We start from the raw sequence: 6,144 nt of genomic DNA on the forward strand, positions 1-6,144 counted from the left end.
ATTGCAGTGAATGGTACAAAATCTATTCTAGTTCTCTTCTAAGATTGTTAGCAGAATTGATTGATTGATTGATTCATTTATCCAACAATCATTTCCTGAGTGTCTACTCTGCCTGTCATTGTTTCAGGCATTGGAGATGCAGCGGTGAACAAATCCTATGACATCCCTTATGTTTTACAAAGGAGCCACACACTAAATGAGTGTGTGTGTGTGTGTGTGTGTGTGTGTGTGTGTGTGTGTGTGTGTATACACACACACACACACACACATTGTAGTTTGTGAGAGTAATAAGTTCTATGGGGAAGACTAAACCAGAGAAGAGGGAATAAAGAGTTAGTTGGGAAGGTGGGAATTATAACTTTAATGTTTACTTTTGAGAGAGGGAGAGAAAGAGAATGAGCGGAGGAGGGCAGAGAGAGAGAGAGAGAGAGAGAGAGAGAGAGAAGGACAGAGGATTGGAAGCAGGCTCTGTATTGACAGCAGCAAACTCGATGTGGGGCTCGAACTCATAAACCATGAGATCGTGACCTGAGCCAAAGTTGAACACTCAACTGACTGAGCCACCACTCAGGTACCTCATGGTACCTGTAACTTTAATCTTAAATAGAATGATCAGGGAATTTTTCACTGTAAATATGATGCTTGAATCAAAGACCTGGAGAAGTAGCTACTACCCATGTGGTATCCAGAGGAAGAGCATTTTAAAGAGAAGAGAGGGACAAGTTAAAATACCTCATGCAGGCATGTGTCTTCAGTGTTTGAAAAAGGCAAAGAATTCAGTGTGGCTGGGCAAAAATCGCAAATGGGAGAGAAATAGGGGAGGCTAGAGGGCTGCTAGGGAAGAGATTTTGGAGGAAGATTAGGTCTGTTGTTGACCAATGGCTTTGTAAGTTATTCATACATTTTAGAATAAAAATTGTATATATTTAAGATATACAACACAATTTGATATAAATACAGTCAAGCCAATTAACACATTACCTCCTTCATATAGTTCCTTCTTTGTGTGTGATGAGATCACTCAAGATCTCTCTTGACCTATTTCCAGTATTTAATGCAATATTATTAAGTATAGTCATTATGCTGTACATTAGATCTCTAGACTTACTCATTCTACATAACTAACTTTATACTCTTGACTAACATCTCCTCATTTCCTCCATTCTCCCAGCCCCTGGCAGCCATCATTCTACTCTCTGCTTTTATGAGTACAATCTTTTTTTTTTTTTTTTAGATTACACCATAAGTGAGATCATATAGTATATATCTTTCTCTGTCTGTATTACTTTACTTAGCGAAATGTCTTCTAGATTAATCCATGTAGGTATCAATGGCAGGATTTCCTTTCTCATGGCTGAATAATATTCCATTATATATATATATATATATATATATATATATATATATATATATACATATATATATACATATATATAATACAATAATATAAAAATATAACAGCATAATATGTATCTATAATGGAATATTATATGAACTATATATGTTATTATATATCTTCTTCTTTATGCTCTCATCTGTTGATGGACACTTGGATTGTTTCTATGTCTTGGCTACTGTAAATACTGCAATGAGCATCTCATTGAGATACTGATTCCATTTCCTTTGGATATATACCTGGAAGCAGGAATTACTGGTAGTTCTGTATTTAATTTTTGAGGGATCTCCATATTTTCCCATAATGTCTATGATAATTTACATTCCCATCAACAGTGTAAAAATGCTTTCTTTTCTCCACATCCTCACCAACACTTGTTATCTTTTGTCTTTCTGATAATAGCCATTCTAATAGGTGTGAGGTGGTGTTTCATTGTGTTTTTGATTTACAATTCTTTGATGATATTGAGCATCTTTTCATTTATCTGTTCAGATATCTGTTGGCTATTTGTATGTCTTCTTTTGAGAAATTTCTGTTTGGATTTTCTGCCCATTTTAAAATTGGGGGGTTATTTGCTAGTGAGTTGTTTGAGTTCCTTATATATTTTAGATATTAACCATCTATCAGGTATATGGCTTGCAAATATTTTTTTTCCCATTCTGTAGGTTCTCTCTTCACAATGTTGATCATCTGCTGTGCCGAAGCTTTTTAGTTTGATGCAATCCCATTTGTCTATTTTTGCTTTTCTGTGTGTAGACACTTCATTCTATGAGGTGGGAAGCCCCTGGATGGTTTGGAATAGAGATGGTTCAAGTTTTAACTGGATTACAGGTTGATGTATTGTGTGTGGTGAGGAGGGAAGCAGGGACATCAGTTGGGAGGTGGTTGAAGTAATCTAGGAGAGAGAAGAAGATAGTTTGGAAGAGGGTGATAGCATTGGAAGTAATCAGATTCTAGATGTATTTTGAAGGTAGAGCAGATAGAATTTGCTGCTGCATCAGATGTGGGATATAAGAGTAAAAGAAGAATTAAGGAGTGCTCCAAGGATATTGGCTGAGCAACTAGGAAAATGGAGTTGCCATTTGCTGATATGGGGAAGATCGTGGGAGGAGCAGGCTTGAGGGATAATCAGGTGATTGGGCACATTAGCTTTGAGATGACTCTTCAGTTTCAAAGTGGGTACATAGGAAAGGAAGGTAAGATGGCACACACATACATACCATGTACAGATGGAATTTATAGCCACAGGGTGATGGGTTTGCCAGCAGAGTGAATAGATGGAGGAGAGATTGAAAGGCTGAGTCCTGGTCACTCAATGTTTGGGTCTTGGAAGATGGGGAAGGACCAGCAAAGGAGAGTGAAAAGGAGTAGAGAGAGAGAGGGAGGGAGAGAGAGAGGGGAAATCTGGGAAAGTTTGGCGTCCTGGAGATCACACGCAGAAAGCATTGAATGGAGTACCATATTAGAAGGGCCACACAGTGGTAAATGGTTAAGACAACCATACCCTCAAAAGCACAGATTCCCATAGAAACAAAGCCAGTGGGAACAGAGAAGAGAGTCAGGAGATACTGATTTTATTTTAGGCAAGTGGTCTGTTAGAAAAAACAACCCTCTTTAGGTCTATTATAATTATTGGCCTAGGTATATTTTTGACTGATTTGGTTCTGTTTGGAGCTAATGAATGGAATCTGTAGCTCTGGATTTCCTAATTCTCTACACGAGGGTGGTATATTGAGAGGGAATGCTCAACAGAAGTTGTGTCTTCTACGGACAAGTTACTGTCTTTCTATAATTGCTTGCAGCTTTAGAGGAGTTACAGTCATAAAAACATGTAAACTGGGAAAGTGATGAGTAGAACAGAAACATCTCTCCCCAGATCTCGGAGCACTAATAAAGCCACACTAGCCACAGTAGGGCTGGTACAGGAATAGATAGATTGATGGAACAGAAGAGAAAATATAAATATCTATTTTTGCATATGATGATGTCATTATAAATTAGAATGTAAAGGATGATTGGTCCTTTTTTAAAAATTTATCTTTTTAAATGGTGCTGAAAATAATTTGCTGATTGGGTAGACAAATGGCAAGAGTTACCAAATAACCTATCAATGTATTTGAGTGGATGTGAGCATAATATAAATGATAAAACCATAGAAAAGGAAAATATTGTTGACTATCTGACCTGGATTGGAAGAGATTTATGTGAATGACACATAATGCTGAATCCATAAAGAAAAGTATTGTTAGATTGGACTATGTAAAAAATGAAAGCCTATGTAAGAAAAAAAAAAAACAAGCCTGGAAACATCTAAAAAACAAATAACAGAAGAAACAAACAAGATTTGTGATAGAAGGTTAAAGTGCTTTGCAAAGTGCTCTTAGATGAACGGCCTAAGAGAATTATGGACAAAGGAACCAAAAAGGCAATTCATAAAAGGGATACAAATGGCCAGTGAATCATTGTGAGAAAAGTTCAACCTCATTAAAGTCAAATGTTGCAAAGAAAAGTCACAGTTTTCACTTTTCAGACACTGCTCATCCCTGCATCTGCTGCCCTATTAGGCGGGCCCCTCTTGGTCATGTGACTCCAGTATTATTACTCTTTGCTTTCAACATCCATGAGTGGGAACCTTTCAATTCCCTGGCCTCAAAACTCCTTGACCTTATCTTCCCCAATTAACTTGTTCTCTACCCAGCCTCTGACACTCACTCCCACTGCATGCCCCAGCTTTTGTTATTTACACATTTTTTAAATGTTTATTTATTTTGAGAGAGAGAGACAGAGAGAGGGAGAGAGAATCCCAAGCAGGCTCTGCGCTGTCAGCACATGACCGTGAGATCATGACCTGAGCCCAAGTCTAGTCGACCGCTTAACCCGCTGAGCCACCCAGGCGCCCCAGCTCTTGTTATTTACATAACTAACTTCTTACAGTGACACTTTCTAACATTCCATACTGTTGCTCACTATCCCCTCTCTTTCCATCTCCTGACTCCAACAGTCTTTCAACCCCAGTGGGACCACTCATTGCTGCTTTCACTGCTGATCCGTCTTGTGCCCTCATGTCCCTCCTTACCCAGTTCAAACACCAAGGTCAATCAATATCATCACTCCATTGCACACATCATCAATTCGCTTGCTCCTGTTTTCTGCTGCAATCACTTGACTAACTATGACCCTGGATGAAGCCATTCCCCTGCCTGCACATGTGCAGCTGAATAGAACTGCATAGAACTAGACAATCAGCTAACAGAGACTTCCAGTGGGTCCACGGTGCTGCCTGGCCATTACCTTCTATTTTCTTAGTCCATTCATACTTCCATTCTCTTAGATGGCTATGTCATATTTTCTCACTTCTCAAACATCTACCACATCCCCTCCCATCCTCACTCTAAGCTGACACCATTGCTTCCTATTTTACCAAACAGAAATAAAAACAGGAACAATCAAGCTCCCCCAACCTTGGGTATCCCATTTTTCCTTTCCTTGCAAACTCCAAATACTGCAACTGGAGAGCATTGCATCCTGTCCTCTTTGACCCAACGAGGGGCTTTGCTCCTGTAAGTCTCTCCAGTTCTCCAACAATTCCCAAATCAATTCCCCACCCTTTACAGTATAATTTCCATCATCATAAGAATGTGCTTTTATTTCTCCTACCTTAAAAAGACCCTCTCTATTGACCTAATACCCCTTTCTTTCCTTCCTTTGCAGCAAACCTCCTTACAATATTTACTGGTCTATACTCACTGTCACCAATTTCTCTCTTCCTCTTCTTGAACCTACTCCATTCAGGTTTTCACTCCTCTTTCCACTACAACCGTTGTTCTCAGGGTCACTAATGACCTCCTTGTTGCTAAATCTCATGGTCAGTTTTTGGTCTTCATCTTGCTCTTGATGTTTCCAGCCTCCCTGAAACACTTCTGCACTTGGCCTCCAGGTCACCAGGTTCTCTCGATTGTCTTCCTGCCTCTCTAGCTGCTGATTCTCAGTATCCTTTGCTGATTCCCTCTGATGATCCAAACCTCTATACCTAGGTGTGTCCACCAGCTTGGTCTTTGGACTGTTCTTCTTTTCTATTTATTCTATGCACTGCCAGTTCTTTTTTTTTTATTATTTATTTTTATTTTTTCTTTCTGTCTCTTTTTCTATGGTTTTTTTTTTTTTTTTTTTTTTTTTTTTTTTTTTTTTTTTTACAATTTACATCCAAGTTAGTTAGTGTATGGTGCAACAATGATTTCAGAAGTGGATTCCTTAAGCCTCTTACCCATTTAGCCCATCCCTCCTCCCACAACCCCTCCAGCAACCCTGTTTTTTATTTAAGAGTCTCTCATGTTTTGTCCCCCTCCATGTTTTTATATCATTTTTGTTTCCCTTCCCTTGTGTCCATCTGTTCTGTGTCTTAAAGTCCTCATATAAATGAAGTTATATGCTATTTGTCTTTCTCTAATTTCGCTTAGCATAATACTCTCTAGTTCCATCCACATAGTTGCAAATGGCAAGATTTCATTCTTTTTGACTGCCAAGTAATACTCCATCATATATATATATACCTCATCTTTTTTATCCATTCATCCATCGATGGACATTTGGGCTCTTTCCATACTTTGGCTATTGTTGATAGTGCTGCTATAAACATGGGGGTGCATGTGTCCCTTTGAAACAGCACCCTTGTATCCCTTAGATAAATACCTAGTAGTGCAATTGCTGGGTCATAGGGTAGTTCTATTTTTAGTTTTTTGAGGAACCTC

This window comes from Felis catus, chromosome B4 (assembly GCF_018350175.1).
Source record: "Felis catus isolate Fca126 chromosome B4, F.catus_Fca126_mat1.0, whole genome shotgun sequence".
Lineage (NCBI taxonomy): Eukaryota > Metazoa > Chordata > Mammalia > Carnivora > Felidae > Felis > Felis catus.